At 50.9% G+C, this 17,838-nt stretch overlaps 1 protein-coding gene across 3 annotated transcripts in view; it reads left to right on the plus strand.

The window, feature by feature from the left end:
• TMEM131L (transmembrane 131 like) overlaps positions 1–17,838 on the plus strand; it is a 171,990-nt gene that overhangs the window by 49,505 nt on the left and 104,647 nt on the right. The window lies entirely within an intron of this gene.

The raw sequence follows: 17,838 nt of genomic DNA on the forward strand, positions 1-17,838 counted from the left end.
GTTCAGTTTTGAGGTTTCTTAGGGATACAGAGGCTGTCATAACGTGAAAACATTTCAAAATAACGTAGGTGTGGTGAAGTTGGCTTCCATTGAGGCATATCTTCCTGCTTACTGCCAGCTTCTGTTCCTCCCTGTGGCTCTCTGGCCTGTGGCTGGGGTCTTGGTGTTGGTGGAGGGAAAGGATGAAGTGAGCAGGCTATGTTCTGTGGCTCGGAGCCATGTCCAGACGCCAAGGGGGTCCTGCTGATAGCGAGTAGGGCTCATGCTCCGTGTTTATGCTGCAAGAACCTCTACCAGACCCTCAGCTTCGTGTCAGGCTGGCTTACACTTGGGCAAGACTGGCCCTGGCGCAGGTGTTGGGAGCAGCGGGTAAACTGCAGGCTGGGGTGTCGGTGTCCCACATTGGAATGTGTAAGTTCATGCAGATGTTGGGGCGGTGGCAGTGATTGAAGTAGTGGGGTTCCTGCCATCACATGGGAGACCTGATTTGAATTCGGGGTTCCTGGCTTGGACTCCCAAGCCACTGGGGCACTGGGGAGGGAACGAGTGGGTGAGGGGCGCACACTCTCCTTTCCTGCCCCTGCCTCTCCTTCCTCAAAGAAGTAAATACAGTTCTTATCACAAAATATAGTGTGTATGAAATACTGGTTTTTCACAACTTTTTTAAAAAGTCAGATAATTCCTTCCTCACCTGTTGTGAATTTTAAGCAGAGTTTTTTCTAAAAAAAAAGTAATATTTTATTTTTGTTGGCAAGTCAGATATACAGAGAGGAGGAGAGACAAAGAGGAAGATTTCCCATTGAGTCACTCCGCAAGCAGCTGCTACGGCTGGAGCTACACCGATCTGAAGCCAGGAGCCAGGAACCTCTTTTGAATCTCCCATGTGGGCTGCGGGGTCCCAAGGCTTTGGGCTGTCCTCTGCTGCTTTCCCAAGCCACAGGCAGTGAGCTGGATGGGAAGTGACACCGCTGGGATTAGAACTGGCGCCCATATGGGAGCCTGGCACATGCAAGGTGAAGACTTTAACCACTATGCTACCTTGTTGGGCCCAGACCCTTTTTTTTAAAATGATTTCTTTGTTTTTATTGGAAAGGCAGATATACAGAGAGAAGACATGTAGAGAGAAAGATCTTTTGTCAGCAGGTTTACTTCTTGAGTGGCCACAATGGCCGGTGCTAAGCTGATCCAAAGCCAGGAGCCAGAAGCTTCTTCCAGGTTTCCCACATGGGCCAGGATTCCAAGACTTTGGATCTTCCTCTACTGCCTTCCCAGGCCACAAGCAGGGGGCTGGATGGGAAGTGGAGCAGCCAGGATATGAGCTGCAGCCACATGGGATTCCCCAGTGCATACAATGCAAGGATTTACCCACTAGGCTATCGCGCTGGGTCCAAAGCAAGTCTCTTTTAAACAGCCACTTCATTTGAGTGGCTTGTTGCTGAGATGCCAGTTTTCCCTGGTTACTGCCCAGAAGGGTCATCGACCTTGATTTGGAACGTGGCTCAGTCTCTTCCCTGGGTGACCCCAGTCTCAGGGGTCTACAAGCTTTGATTTCCATGTTTGTGGAAAGAGAGTCTGTGGGTACCTTCCCTCTTAGAAGTTGTTGGATAGGTGTGACAGAAGGGGGAGTGCCCAGTGTGGGCTCTGCCCTTCATGAGTGACTGGCTCTGCTACTTCTGAATCTCGGGTTACTTTTGCCTGGCTGTTTGTCTCAGCTGAGAAGAAACCAAGAAAAGAATTACTTTTTAAATGATGAGAAATGACTCAAGAATGTGTGGTGATGTAAGTAGGAAGGCATGGGTGGGTTTTAAAAATAGAAATGGCTTTTTATTTTTCAGTATGAAGGTTATTGTCACAATAGTTAATTGTTGCTGGCTCACTTTCTCCTACAACCTTTTAAAGTCCTCTGCAAGTGGTGCCTCATTTCTCCGTGCCAGTCACGCTGTGAGTCAGGTACCATTAAGATGAGTGCCTTTGCTCTCCTTAGCTTAGAACAGGAAACTCAAGTTAGCAGTCCATCCCCCTGCTCTCCCGTTGGTGGTAGGTCTGTTGCTAGAAAATGTTTATCCAGGGTCGGGGCGTGGGGGAGCATTTGTCACAGCAGTTAAGACGCTGGTCAGGACGTCCAGTTCCCTTTCCTGAGTAGCTGGATTCAAGCCCTGCAGTTTGTATTTCCACTTGTGGTCATGTGTGCCCTGAAAGGCAGCAGGTAATAATGACTGAGGTGCTTGGATCCTGCCACCTGCATGGGAGACCTGGTTGAACACGGTTTGCCTGGCTTTGGCTTGGCCTGGTCCAGCCCAACCCCAGCCCCCAGCCCGGTCTAGCCCCAAACCCCAGCCCCAGCCTAGCCCCAGTCCCAGCCCCCGCCCCAGCCCCAGCCCAGCCCTAGTCCCAGCCCCCAGCCCAGCCTAGCCCCAGTCCCAGCCCCAGCCCCAGCCCCCAGCCCCCAGCCCAGCCTAGCCCCAGTCCCAGCCCCAGCCCCCAGCCCCCAGCCCAGCCTAGCCCCAGTCCCAGCCCCAGCCCAGCCCAGCCCCAGCTCAGCCCAGTCTCAGCTCAGCTGTTTGCAGGCTTTGGCAGAGTGAACCTGCAAATGGAAAACCTACCTCCCTCTGGCTTTCCAGTGAATCAAATACTAATAAAAAAATCTCAGGGAATGCATCAAGAAGAAAATCGCGCTATAGAACTATAGATAGTATTACTCTTACTGAGATGGAATTTACAGCTTGTACAGCCCCACGTTTGTGTTTATATTTTTACAGCATTGACAGCTGTTGAACTTGAGAGCACTTTCATTGTCTTGTAAAGGTAGCTCCCACTCATTAGTAGTCACTTTCATCCGTCTCCTCCATTCTCTGGCAGCCACTGTCTGTTTCTGTGGACACACCTTTTCTGTTTCCTGTCAGTGGAGTCCGATAGCATGTGACCTCTCTTGACCTGCTTTCACTTAGCTTAACGTTTTCAGTGTGTATCTGTGTTTTGATATGTAGCCATGCTTTGGTCCTTTCTATTACCATACACAGTAGTCCTGCCTTATCTGCGGTTGTGCTTTCCACACTTTTGGCTGCCCTTGGTTAACTGCGGTTTGAAAATTGTACATAGAAAAATTGTGGAAAGAAGCAATTCCTAGGTTTTAAATTGCCTGCTGGTCTGAGGAGCATAATGAAGTCTTCTGCCATCAGACTCCACCTAGCTGTGATCCACTCAGGGTGTGAGTCATTCCTTTGTCCACTGTGCCCACCCAGTATATGTTCCCTGCTCATGAATCCTCCAGATTGGATGTCAGTGCATCACAGTGCCTGCGTCTCCTGGTAGCCCTGTATCATTGGAACGCCTGTGTTGCTCACCTTAGTTCATCTTTTCATGAAGGTGTTCTATCATCTCACATCATCACTAGGAAGGTGACTGTGACATAATGTGCTGTGATAGAGAAAGAGACTGCATTAGTACAACTTTTATTACAGAATATTGTGACTAATTAATTTTGATTTAAGCTTGTCACAGTTTTGGATGTCCGGGAAGAAGCGTAGTATGATAGAGTTGGGTAGTACCCAAGGTTTTAGGTCTTCCCTAGAGGTCTTGGATAAGAACGATTACCATAGTCCTATGGCTGTAGAGCATTTTACTCATCCATTGATCAATTCGTGCACATTTAGTTTGTTTCTGATTTTTGGCTATTAAGAATCATGTTGCCGTGAGCGTTTGTAAGTTTTTGTGTGGACATAGGTTCTCGTTGTTTAATTATGTGTAGAGTGACATGTAGAGATCTCTATACTTGTTCACTCCCCAGATGCCTACAACACCTGGAGCTGGGCCACGCCAAAGCCAGGAGCCAGGAGCCGGGAGCCAGGAGCCAGGAACCCCATCCAGGTCTCCTAGTTGGCTTTTAGGGACCCAGATACCTGGCCCATCACTTGCTGAATTACAGGGTGCACATTAGCAGGAAGTTGGAATCGGAAGTGGAGTTGGGGCTCAAACCCAGATTCCCGTATGGAATGTGGTCATCTCAGCTGCTGTGCTAAATGTCCAGCCCCCCCCCCCAACGTATTCTCATAGTTCTGAAGATTGGAGACACCCAGTGGTCAGGATACAAGCTCGGGTGAGGGCCTCCAAGGCACATGGGGAAGCACCAGGAGAGTGGTCACAGGGTTGGCCCAGTTGTAACGGCAAAGCCCTCATGTTGTAGACACCTCCCCTAGGGCCCCATCTCCCCCTGCTCTTCCATCAGAGATGAGGCACTTGGGTCCCTGCCACCCATCTAGTCATGTATGGCTGCCTGCTGGGATTGGAAGATGAGACAGGACTGGATCGCAGGTGCTGTGTCATGAGATGCGGGCATCCCAAGTGATGGTGTAACCCTCTCTGCCACCACACCTGTCCTCTAACTTCCTTTAGTTTGCATCTTTTGGTTATGGAGTTGGCAGAAGTCTTTGTTTTCTGTATGTGGTGATTACTTCCTGTGACTCGTCTAGGTCTGTGTCCAGGAAGCTTCTGGGACTTGCTAGGATGTGGCATGTGGCTCCTCAACTTGGGTATGTAGTGATCCCAAGTCGTGAACTGATGGTGCCAAGAGGGTCCAGGCTTGATGCACTTAATGACGTCTAGGAGGTGGGAATGGAAGATTGGTCTGCATCGGCCCAGCTTCGTCGACTCCTCTTCCTGGGGCTTCACTGTTGCCACACTTTGGCCTCAGCAGATGGCCCAGTGCTCATCTGATTTCAAACCATAAGCTCCAAACCTGTGAGCCAAGAAAGCCCCGCTTCCTTAGCTGGCTGCTATAGAAGCTTTCCACTGCTGTGGGGTCGAACAAAGTCTCACATACCCAGCCAGAGTAAGCCAGAGGTTTCCCATGCAAGAACTTTATGGGGTCCTTTTCAATCTGTACTAAACCACACTCAGAAAGTCTGGGAAATACAGGAATCTGAGGCACAGACCACCTTGAAGGGCCGCCACTCAACACTGGGTGATGTCTCCACCTGTAAAGTGTGGGGTCCGGAACGCTGTTACCCTGGGCAGGCTGCGAGTGGGAGCTCGCCCTGGTGAATCTCCACGGGGTTACTAGAAAATCAGAAAGGGGCTAGAAGAGATACTCAGCTTCTGGTGAATACGACCTGGCAACATCTGAGGTCATCAAGGAAGAAACACAGACACACACAACATCTGAGGTCATCAACACTACACACACACACACACACACACACACACACACACACACAGAGTCTCTCTTTCTCTCTCTCTCTGTCTCATGATGAATTGCTGCCATGAAAAACCAGTTTCCTTTGCCGCTGCTATCCTTTTTGTGAGCCAGCAGGCCGACCTCAGCCGCATGAAAGTTTGGTGACCTTGACGCAAACACTGAATGCTGAGTTGTTCAGCAACTCATTGAATACTTGTAGGCTTTGTGGACTCAAAACTTACTGGGTGGAATATTAGTGGTGGGAGAGTTGAAGAAAACTTTGGGTTGGAAAAGCTTGAAAATGCAGTGAATGACTTAGCAGCAAATAGCCCCGGACCAGAAGATGTACAGACATGTTCCAGAACTTCAGGGACAGGCGGGTGTTATGGCATGGCGAGCTAAGCTGCTGACTGTGAGGCCCACATCGCACATTAGAGTTCTGGTTGCTGACGCAGCCATCCTGCTGATGCAGCCTGTGAGGCAGCAGGGGTGGCTTGAGGGCTTGGACCCCTGCCACCCACATGGACGGCACAGGTGAGGTTCCTGGGACTGCTGTCTTTAGCCTGGCCTGGTCTTGGCTATGGCTGGCATTTGGGGAGTGAACCAGAAATAGAAGATCAAATATGCACTCTCGCGCTCTTATTCTGCCTTTCTGTTAGATGAAAATAAATGGGGGGGGGGGAGGGCAGACATTGAAACAGTTTGTAGGGAGTTGGGGACAGAGGACATTTGGTACAATGGTTAAGATGCTGTGTGGGGTGTTGCATCCCATGTTGAAGCGCCTGGGTTCAGACTCTGACTCTGCTTCCCGTTCTGGCTCCCTTCCAGGGCACAGGCGTGGCAGGTAAGCCAAGGGGCTGGCTCAGCACAGCACATGTGGGAGACTCAGATGGAGCTCCTGGCTCCTGGTTTCAAGCTAGCCCAGCCTCAGCTGGAAGATGTGTCTGTCTGTGCCGTCTCAGATAAAGCGAAGAAGACACATCTGTTTTGGTTCAAATATTTGAAATCCATGTTTGTTTTGCAGTATACATTTCCCATGAACCTTTTTTTGTTTTTTTAAAGCTTGGACTGCTGCTGGAGTCTCAGACTAAAGGCAGCCTTTCTTTTTCCTTTTTTTTTTTTTAATTGGAAAGTCAGATAAACAGAGAGGAAGATCTTCCATCTGCTGATTTACTCCCTAAGTGGCCGCAACGACCAGAGCTGAGCCAAGCTGAAACCACGATCCAGGAGCTTCTTTCAGGTCTCCCACATGGGTGCAGGGTCCCAAGGCTTTGGGCCGTCCTCAGCTGCTTTCCCAGACCACAGCAGAGAGCTGGATGCGAAGTGGGGCTGCTGGGATTAGAATCAGTGCCCAAATGGGGTTCTGGCGCATGCCAGGTGAGGACTTCAGCTGCTAGGCTACCGTTCCAGGCTCCTCCCGTGAAGTTTTTAAAGACTCACATGCATGGATTTCATATTTCTTTTTTTGCCTCAAAATAAAAATCTTTTTAAAGATATGATTTTTCATCTTATTCAAAAGACATGGCAAGACATTTTTTGAATGTCTTTTCCTACCACCTTTAAAGATTTATTTAACTTTATTTGAAAGACAGATTTTACGGAGAGGTGGAGGCAGAGAGAAGGTCCCATATCCACTGCTTCACTTCCCAAATGGCTCTTGTGGCAGGAGCTGAGCTGAGCCAAAGCCGGGAGCCAGAAACCTCCTTTCAGTTTTCTACATGGGAGCAGGGACCCAAGGACTTAGGCCATTGTCAGCTACTTTCCCAGGCCATAAGCCAGGAGCTGGATGGGAAGTGGATCAGCCAGGACACAAACTAGCACCCATATGGGGGGAGGGGAGATGCCGGCACCACAGGCCGAAGCTTTGGCTGCTTGCTATACCACAGCGTCAGCCCCCAAAACTTACCTTTTAATATTACTTCCTGGAACCTTTATGAAATGCCTTCATCCATAACATCTGGAATGTGTGTGATATTGTAGCTTAGTGGGGTAGAATAGTGAGAAAGAAAACATTGGGTTGGCTATTGAGAAATTTCCTTTTGATGAAATCATGTGTCGAGTTCTTGTGTGTGTTCACTGCACAAAGCAGTCAGCCTGATTGGGTGCTCTGGCTTTGTTATCAGTATGCTAGGCTCTAACCACACCAAGTTCCAGCTTTCCTTGTGGACTGTGTGGCTCAGGGGACAGATATGCCGACTCCCTAGTTCCACTCTAGCGTTGGCACCTGCTCCTTTTCCTATTTGGTCCAGGTCTGTGCAGGATGGGATGGGTGTCGTAATCCGGTGGTGCTTAGCCGTGGCTGTGGCCCTGGCCCTTGGCCTTCTTCTGTACTGTGCCTTAACCACTTTGAACTTGGTTCCTATACTTCTCCTGCCAGCCTGCCTGAAGTGTGGAGCATCCTCCCTGGGGGAAATTCCACTGGTAAAGGCCTTGTGAAAGCTGAAAGTGGTGATGGGGGCGGGGAGGCAGAGCCTTAGGAGAGGGAGAAGCCCTGGGAGCCCGAGAAAAGCCTGCGCAGGGGAAGCCTTTGGGATTCCCCTAGCTGTGGCTCTGGGTCCTGGGTGAGGTGGGCTCTCCGTGGCACCTGGGTGGGGCTAGGCTTGCAGCCATTGTGGGTGGCTGTTAGCACACTGAGTTTTTTTTTTTTTTTAAAGATTTATTTTTATTATTTTTTCATTGGAAAGGCGGATATACAGAGAGGAGAGACAGAGGAAGATCTTCCATCCGATGATTCACTCCCCAAGTGAGCACAACGGGCCGATACTATGCCGATCCGAAGCCAGGAGCCTCTTCCGGGTCTCCCACGCAGGTGCAGGTTCCCAAAGCATTGGGCCATCCTTGACTGCTTTCCCAGGCCACAGGCAGGGAGCTGGAAGGGAAGCGGGGCTGCTGGGATTAGAACCGGCGCCCATATGGGATCCCGGGCGTGCGAGGCGAGGACCTTAACCACTTGCGCCACCGCGCCGGGCCCCACACTGAGTTTTGAAGCCGAAGATTAGATACCCAGATCCAAAAGGGGGAGACCTCTCTCACTTGGCTACCCCAGATCTTGTGACTTTTCACTGAAACTTTATTTTTTTAAAGATTTATTTTTATTATTTTTTTATTGGAAAGGCGGATATACAGAGAGGAGAGACAGAGAGGAAGATCTTCCATCCGATGATTCACTCCCCAAATGAGCGCAACGGCCGATGCTATGCCAATCCGAAGCCAGGAGCCTCTTCCGGGGCTCCCACGTGGGTGCAGGGTCCCAAAGCTTTGGGCCGTCCTCTGCTGCTTTCCCAGGCCACAGGCAGGGAGCTGGAAGGGAAGCGGGGCTGCCTGGATAGAACCGGCGCCCATATGGGATCCCAGGCGTACAAGGTGAGGACCTTAACCACTTGCGCCACTGCGCCGGGCCCTTCACTGAAACTTTAAGTGACAATGATGGCACTGAAGGGGAAAGCATGGGACAGAAGGAAGGAGACACATGGAATTGCCATGGAAGGGGTTGGTACCATCTGACAGCCAGCCAGTGTGTTTAAAGAATGTTATTTATTTTTATTATAGGAAAGCCAGAATTACAGAGAGGAGGAGAGACTGGCTCACTCTCGTATGGCCTCCTGAAGGAGCCAGAAGCTTCTTATAGGTCTCCTACATGGGTGCAAGTGCCTGAGGACTTGGGCCTACCTCTTCTGCTTTCCCAAGCCTTGAGCAGGAACTCAGTCTGAAGTGAGGAAGCTCAGATTCCGACTAGCACCTATGTGGGAAGCTGGTGCTGCAGGCAGAGTCAGTCCGCAAGCTGCCCCCCTTGGAGATGTTAACATTTGAAGGCCTGTGTTTGTATGGCAGGGAAATAGCAAGTGAGTGCAACATTATTTATTTGTTTTTAAGGTCTGTGTTGTTTGTTTGAAAAGGAAAGTTACATAGTGAGTGTCCCGGAGACCTTTCATTTACTGGTTCACCCCCCAAGTGGTCACAAAGACCAGGACTGGACCAGGTTGAAACTAGGATCATGAAATTCTGTACTGGTGTCCCATTGTGGGTGACAGGGCCCTTAGCACTTGGGTTGTCATCTGCTTTCCCAGCTGCATTAGCAGGGAACAGAATTGGAAGTGGATCAGCTAGCACATTGAGGAATGGGGTGTGGCAAGTGGTAACTGTAATTTTAAAGCAAATGCATAGTTAGTGCCTGGGATTTAGCACAAGGATGAAGGCATCCCCTCAGGAATGAGGGCCTTGTCAAGTTTTGGGACTGGGGTCCAAAATGCACTGCTCCCCTGCCTCCCAAGGCTCCCCTGCCTTGCCCAGGGTATGTTGTGTGCGAGCTACAGGACGAGCGTGGAAGAACAGGGAGTTTGCCGATCCTTGCCCACAGGGAGTTTCCACACTTATGCATGTAAAAGCCCAACTGCCGGGTAAAGCCCAGAGCTGAGTGAATGCCAAGTTCAGCAGTCAGTTCCTCTAGTGAATGGCCTGCCAGGAGCTCGCTGGGGACCTGCACAGAACCGAGGCATGCTGCCATGGGGATCGCCTCCCTCAGCTGACACACTGCAGGGCTTGGGGAGCATCTGAAGATGCTGAACAAACATGGCCTACCTGCCCGTGCCAGCGATCCTTGCAACTGGGGAGGTAGACCTGCTGGTCTCCTCCTGATATTGGTATTAGCAGGTACTCTGCAGTGTCCCAGGAGCTGCTGGACTGGTCGCTTCCTGATCACTTCTCTGCCAGGCTAAATGCCCATCCCGAGGAAGGCTTTTATGTTCAGACAGACTTAGCAGTTGGAGTGTCCAACTCACAGCATCTTACAAGAGAGGCCCGGCCTTTACATAGCTTTCCCCTATAGGCAGCAAACTGGCACGGTCCTGGTGCAGTGCTTTGGTGAAGAGGAGGAGGGACCAGCTCTGCATTCTGCAGTTGCGTCCTCTCTCCTTGGTGGCTGCATGGGTTCATTGAGGACTGCCTGCCAGGCATGTCTGTGTATGCCAGGCATCTGACCTTTGAAAGGTGATAGACAATTCAGCGTGAAGAATGGGAGCACTCCTTAGAGCCCTTGTTGGTTAGAACTCATGAGTGAATAGCAGGGCCGTGGGGATGGTTGACCTTCTCTTTGGAGATCCAGGAGCTGACCCAGAGCAGGTGTTCAGCATGTCTGTGTGGAGGGGATGAGTGGGTGAAGTTGCCTGCAGTGTACCCTAAGAAGCCAGTGGAGTGTGACATTTGAGGGGTGGCTGGTGGGGGTTCCTGTTGGGGAGCAGCAGGATCCACAGGCATGCACTGCACAGTCTTGCCCCCCTTCTAGCTAGCTCTGTCGTTTTAGGCCTTGCTTCCTCATGTGGAGAAAGGCGTAGGTGGTACCTGCTTTTCTACACGCGTTGGAATTGTGATGTAGCAGTTGCATGTGTTAAGGTTTCAGCTGCTGCTGGCGTGGCCTGGTGGTGTCTGTCTTGGGAGGAACAGGGCTCACCACAGTAGGAAGGAGGAATGGCTCTTTGTCCAGGGAGCTCGGTGGGCCCTGGCTTTTTTTTTATTTTCAAAGATTTATTTTTATTATTTTACTTATTGGAAAGGCGGATATACAGAGAAGAGAGACAGAGAGGAATATCTTCCGTCCGATGATTCACTCCCCAAGTGAGCGCAACGGCCGATGCTATGCCATCCGAAGCCAGGAGCCTCTTCCAGGTCTCCCACGCGGATGCAGGGTCCCAAAGCTTTGGGCTGTCCTCGACTGCTTTCCCGGGCCACAGGCAGGGAGCTGGAAGGGAAGCAGGGCTGCTGGGATAGAACTGGCGCCCATATGGGATCATGGGCATGCAAGGCGAGGACCTTAACCACTTGCGCCACCACGCCGGGCCCCGGGCCCTGGCTTTAAAGCTAGGACTTTCTTGATAGGCCCATCCTGCATTGATGTTCTGATAGGTCACTCACCATATTCCAACAGCAGCCCCAGGCTGGTGATCAGAGCTGAGCTCAGGAACTCAATGCTTGCCACCCAAGGGAGAGCCAGAGGGCACCAGAGGGTATGCTGGGAGGGAGGGGGCAATGAAGCCTGGGCTGGTCCCAGGCTGGGTCCAGCGAGCTGGGAGAGCTGCCAAGTGGAACCCTCAGCCGCCCTCGCCTTGAAAGCTTGAACCCGTGGGTTTTGTTTCTGCCCGTATTCTTTACATTTCAGCTTTCTAAGCCTCCACTGTCTGCTTTTCTCTCTTCTCCAGTTTACCTGTCTGCCTCCCGCCACCCCCTCCACAGGATGGAGTTCTTTGATAGCAAGGCCCTTGTGTCCTCTGACCCCCGCTGGGTGCTCGCCCCCAGGTGCTCCCCCCCAGGTGCTCCCTAGTAAGTGTGGCTGTTCCCAGGGTCATGTCCCAGCCATCTGCTTTCTCACCTCCCCAGCCACACCTGCTGGGGGGCCCTCCCCCGCCTTCCGCATGGGCTTTGCTAGGCCTGGGGCTAGGCAGAGAAATCCCCCGGGTCCTGTGCCAGGTCCCAAAGGCACTCTTGGTATTTTCTAACCCGATGCCTGGTGGTTAAGCTTCTGCAAAGAGTCACGGATTGAGAAAGTTTTTTTGGCTTTAGTTCATTCGAGTAAGCATCATGCAGTAATTCCTGTGCCACTGTTCGTCTCAGTTCTGAATAAATAAAGGTCATAGAGGTACCTAGAACTTTAATTTTTGTGCCCTTAACATTTTAGTTCAAAATAAAAGATCTGAGATACAGTTTCTTGTGAGTAGAGTTTGTACATGTTATGCCAGGTGTTGGCCAACTGTATTAGTTAAAATTGCCTGAATTATGCTACCTTTTAGTTGGATATGGATGCAAAATTGATAAATTGTCTGATGCTTGTCTACTGCCGCCATTGGATGAAGTTCCTTTTATAAGACATGAGGTTGATTCTCAGCCTGACAAAGCTGGGGGAAGGGAGCTGGTTGTCTGGGGCATGACTTGAGGGCAGGCAGGGGCATGGTTGGCACATAAATTTTCAAGGGAAATGGCTCAGCCTGTATAGATGGGAACTAAATCTGTGATACATGTCTGAAAATCAGACTTGGGATACGAGGAAGGGGAAGTTTGGGAGGAAGAGGGATGGAGGTTTTAGCAGGTTTGAGGATTGAGGTTAACGTTCGCTGAAGTGATTCAAGGGGTGTGCCCATGGGTCGTGCTTTTCTCTGGCCTTAATTTGTTTTATTTATGATTTATTTACTTTTATTGGAAAGGCAGAATACTCAGAGAGGAGGAGAGACAGGGAGGAAGATCTTCCCTTCACTGATTCACTCCTCAAGTGTCCACAACTGCTGGAGCTCAGCAGATCTGAAGCCAGGAGCCAGGAGCCAGGAGCCTCTTCCAGCTCTCCCATGTGGATGCAGGATCCCAAGGCTTTGGGCCATCCTCAACTGCCTTCCCAGGCCACAAGCAGGGAGCTGGATGGGAAGTGGAGCCTCTGGAATTAGAATAGGCACCCATATGGGATCCCAGCATGTGCAAGGTGAGAACTTTAGCCACTAAGCTACCACTCTGGGCCCAAAAGAACACTTTTATTTAGAGGCAGAGCAATAGATTTAGGAAAGCTTCTTTTGGCTCACTTCCCAGATGCCTGGCTGAAGCTGGACACCTGGAGCTCCATTCAGATCTTGCACGTGGGAGGAGGGGCTAAGTGCAGGGGCCGTCACTGCAGACTACTAGGCTGTGTATTAGCAGGAAGCTGGAACCCAGAGCAGATATGTGGCTTGGGCACCAGTGTCCCAACCAGCGTGTAGGCTGGCTGAGCCAAACACTGACCCGGACCTTAAGTTTTATCGTTAGAGTCGCTTGGGATGATTTAATTATCATATCATTATTGATAGCATTGTGTGGGAAAACGTGGAGTTGGCCAGGGTAAGGAAATCTCCCATTCCCTTCAGTGGGCCTCATAGATAACTGTATCCTAGGCTTGGGGTGAGAACCATGATGCCAGCCAATCAGAGGTGCCCTGAAATACTTGAGGAGGAAAGCTGGTGCTGGGTGACTGGCAGCCTCACCCTGACTTCATGACATAGTTTTCGCGTTACAGAACTCAAGTGTTTTTGCAGGGAGAGTAGGTAATTCAACAAAGAAGGCAGAGAATGAGCGGCCTCCCTGCCCCACGCTCCTTGCTGGGGACTGATGGTCTGGCATACTGTGAGTCTGTGAGGCTTTCTGTCCCATCTGTTTTTCTTTTTTAAAGAGGTATGTACATATGTATGTATGTATCTAAGAAACAGGTGCTGGGGGTGGGGAGAGGAGTATAAGACAGTTGGAAGGAGGACAGTGGACAAGTGTGTCTTCCATCTGCGGGTTCTTTCTTCGGGTGGTTGCAATGGCTCGGGATGAACCAACCCCAAATCATGACCTTGGGAGCTCTGTCATGGTCTGCCACCTGGGTAGCAGGGACATAGGTGCTTGTGCCATCTCCTGCTGCTCTCCTGGGTGCATTTGTAGGAATCGTATTGGAAGGGGAGCAGTTGAAGCACAAACTGGCCTGCGTTCTGATAGAGGATGTTACCGACTCCACAAGGTTGGGCTTAGCCTGCTTTACCACCGGACCAGCCCTCTGTGTCTCCCTTTGCTTTGAGCTTTTCTATCTCTGTGCAGAAAGTGTAATGGGGAATTTGGAACTGGCCTCTGCTAATTGTCAATCTGAGCCTTGTTGTCTCGAGGATTCGCTGCAGTGCACTTGGCCCTGGAAGGGCCCTGCCCTGCCTTGGACCACATGCTGGTTCCTGGTCTCTGTGCTAAGAGAGGTAGGCTGAGTTTCTCATCACACTGGATGCCACGTGTGGGGTAGGGCCAGAAAGCAGGACTATTCTGGGTTGTCAACAGCTGTTCTCCCATGTTACACTGTACTTTTTTAAAAGGTTGGGCCCAGTGCTGTGGTGGTGCTGTTTAAGCCCCTGCCTCTAAGGCTGGCATCCGATATGGGCACCTGTTCAAATCCTGACTACTCCAGTCCAGCCCCCACTAATGCACCTGGACAGACAGTGGGAAGTGTCCCAGTTATTGGAACCCTGCCCTACGTGGGAGACATGAAGCAGGTCTGGGCTCCTGGCTGTCACCTGGCCCAGTCGCTGCCGATTTGGCCTTGGAGAGTGAATCAGCGGATGGAAGATTCTCTCCCCCTCCTTCTGTACTGTACCCTGCAAATAAATAAATACATTGAAACAAAAATCTAAAAGGCCAAAAAGAAAAGTGGTGGCTAGTAACACATACTTGGATGTGTGTTTGTTGCTTGATGTGATATGTGGGTAAAACGTGTTATGGGAGAGTTCTGTTTTATTGGTATGCCTCAAGAAGATGGGCTAACTGCTGTGTTGGTGTGAAGCGGGCTGTGATGGAAGCAGGTGTCTGGCTGGGGCCAGGGAGGAAGCTGCCACGGCGGGTTTTGCGGCGTGCTGGTTCTGTTGACTCTGGTTCAGGGCGCCATCCCTGTATCCCCTCTGAGGCAGGACCTGCGATATGGCTGTGCTCACCATGTGCTAGCTGCCCGAGGTGGCTAGCCCTCGCCGGAAGCTTGGGTTCAGGTTATGGTCTTTCTCTGTTGCACTTCAACCATCAAGTTCACATGTAGCTCAGAGCCACAGATTTTTAAAAAAAGTATTTCAGGTTATGCCAGGCAGGTAGTTGAGTCTAGCAGTTGTAAATAAATCTTACCAGGGAGTCAAAGGAATTTTTGCTTTAATTATTTGGTGACTTATTTCTAAAGTCTCAGGGTCTTTTGGCTCCAACAGGCTAATAATCCTCCTCCTTGTGGTGCCAGTAAGCCATATGGCGCTAGTTCGTGTCCTGGCTGCTCTACTTCTGCACCAGCTCCCTGCTTACAACCAGACAAAGCAGTGGAGGACAGCTCAAGTCCTTGGGATCTGCACCCGTGTGGGAGACCCTGAGGAGGCTGTGGCTCCCAGCTATAGATCACCTCAGCTCTGACTGTTGCGGCCATTTAGGGAGTGAACCAGTGGATGGAACACCTTCTCTGTCTCTCCTCTCTGTGGGATCTGCCTTTTAAATATAAACAAACAAGTTTTTTAAAAGGATTGATTTATTGGAAAGGCAGAGTTTTGTCTGGAGAGAGGCAGGATCTTCCATCTGTTTGCACTCTGAATAACTGCAGTGATCTGATCCCCATAGCGCCTTGGAAGCCAGGAGCCAGGAACTCCATCTTAGTTGTTAATGCCCCATGGACCACCTTGTGTTGGTGGGTCCGTGTTGGTCGTGTTGGTTGATTCGCCTTTCTGGCACTGTGTTTCTGCAGTGCCAAGGCTCTGCTTTGGGGTTGACTCCTTGAGGGAGTCGGAGCCCTGTACTCTCTCCAGGGGGCGCTCTCCCGTGGTCTGACAGTCACCCATCCTGAGATGCCTGTTGAGTTCTCTGACATCAAGCAGGTTACAGCTCACCTGTGCCAGCGGGTGGTTGGTTGTCAGAATGGAGACACCCTGGTAGGGACACATCCAGTTGGTGGGGTTGGATGGGAGAAAATGTGTGTGATATTGGCTGGCGTTGGTTGATGTGTGTGGGTGGGATCTGATGTACCCTTTTCTAGTGCCTGGAGAAAATGGGTGGTGTGTTTTAAAACATTGAAAAACGAGTCCTGGCTTTAAAAAATGTATTGTACTTGCGGTAGTAGAAACCGTCCATTTGTGAAAATTCAGAGGTGTTAAGAGCAGCTGGACAGTTAACAGGAAGGTGAGAGGAGCTGTGAGTTTAGGAGCAGCTGAAGGAGGAAAGAGTTTGCTTTTGAAGCTCAGAGGAAATGACTCTCTCACTTCCATTTTCCGTTCCTCCTCCTTTCTTTGAAATAACGGTTTTGTCTTGCAGGTTCTCTTCCCAGGGCCTCCCTCTCAGCATGCGTCTCGTATTGCAGTTTCTGCTTGCAGCACCGTGAGAGTTTCCGAGGCGGTAGAAACCTTTGGTTAAGGAGCGTGGTTTCCGTCTGTGGGGTGTGCAGCGGGTCTCCGCGAGCTGTGAACACGGGCGTCCTTCTGGTGGGGGAGCAGATTGCACATGGAGGTACCTCACAGACCAGGAGGAAGCTTCCATTGCTGTTCCCCCCGAGTGTCCAGGGAGGCTCCAGAGAGCGCCCGTAAGGTTCCTGTGCTGTGACCAGCGTTGATTGCTGGGATAGTTTGTGGTTGATTTTTTGTGTGTGTGTGTGTCAGGGCTTGCACCCTAACCGGAAGAGACATATACAGTGTCTGTTTTTCCGCTAACTGAAAAAGAGAGAGACTTAAGTGAGGAAGGCTGGTGACTCCTAATTTAGAAACAGATACTGCTGCTCTCGACGGGAGTGGGTTCAGAGAGGTGAAAAGGCCACCGGAGACAGAAACTCGGATTCTCACGGGATAGGGTGAGGGGAGAGATCTGAATACAAGTGCAGATACAATACCACAGGTAGCCTGGTAGGGACGGGGAGCTTCTGCGGAGGATAGCGCGGGGATGAAGGTGGGGCACATGCAGCATGCACGTCTTGTATTCTGCTGTTAGGTGCTCCCGGCCTCAGTCCCTCCTGTTAGGAGTGGTCTCATGTCCTGGAAAGGCCTACTTCTCCAGGTAGCCTGGGAGATTTCCCGTAACGTCACACCGTGTGTTAGGTTAGGTAAGATCTGATTGCAAAAATGGCCTCCGTGGGCTGTTCCTTCCCTTGGCAGGCCTCACAGGTGCCTCAGGAGTCGAGCGCATCGCCGGGGCCCACACACTGGGCCTATCCGAGTGGTGGCCATGCTCTGTTTACAGCCTCTCAAATTCTCATTCTTGCCTTCTCCTTTGTGTTAGGCCTCTGCTGCTCCCCTGGGAATGCAAACTGCTGTGGCCAAGGGCTAAAGGGGGTCCTTGCACCTGGTACTGTGCTGGACCTAGGTTCTAGAAGAGACTGTGTAAAAAAATGCTAGAGGAATTTTGTCAGATGTTGATAATTATTTTGCTAGTAGAGATGTATCTGTCTAATTAGTCTCTTGAGTTTAGCTTGAGGTTCAGTAATTTGAAAGATTGAAGGAATGGATTGGTGTTGGTAGAGCCAGTTTATTGAGTGGCAAGTCAAGACCCACACAGGTACGTGGTGAGCAGAATCCAAGAAGAAATGCTTAAAAAAAAAGTTTGTTAGATCAGTACTCAGTCTGAATGAGTGGTTTCGCCATAGGAAGGAAGGGGAAGTAGAAGGCAGCTGAGGAAGTCATGTAGGTGAGGGAGTCTTGGGGTGATGGTGTGTTAGAGGTGAGGGGGGGCTAGGTTCCAGTGGGCAAGCGTGCTGGCCTCAGTTCTGGAGACTTCCGGAAGGATGGTGGATGGGCGGTGTCCTGTCAGCAGCATATTTGGCTCATCCAAGTTCAACCTCTGCGTGAAGAAGCAAACAGAAAAAGCAGAGCAAGGAGGGAGTGATACTCCCCAGGGCACGGCTGTGGCTAACCCTGCAATTCCAGGGCTGTTCCCCGATGTGCCCCTTGCTTCCCCATGGGGCACTCAGCACCAGCCCGCCTCAGGGGCCAGTTCACTAAGGTTCTAACCTTATTCCCTGCAAGCCCAGGCTGGAGGTCCATTGAACTCAGCAGCAACTTTGCAAATGCTTGCTTCCCAGCGTTAAATCCCTTTCTGCCTGAAGTGATGATCCCTTCCCACAACCCGGTGCTCCTGGACACTGAGGGCTTTGATCCTGTCTTGGAAATGCCAGCTCCACTGGAAGTGGCCCA

Source organism: Ochotona curzoniae, unplaced genomic scaffold (genome assembly GCF_017591425.1).
Source record: "Ochotona curzoniae isolate NIBS_2020 unplaced genomic scaffold, NIBS_Ocur_1.0 scaffold_4506, whole genome shotgun sequence".
Classification (NCBI taxonomy): domain Eukaryota; kingdom Metazoa; phylum Chordata; class Mammalia; order Lagomorpha; family Ochotonidae; genus Ochotona; species Ochotona curzoniae.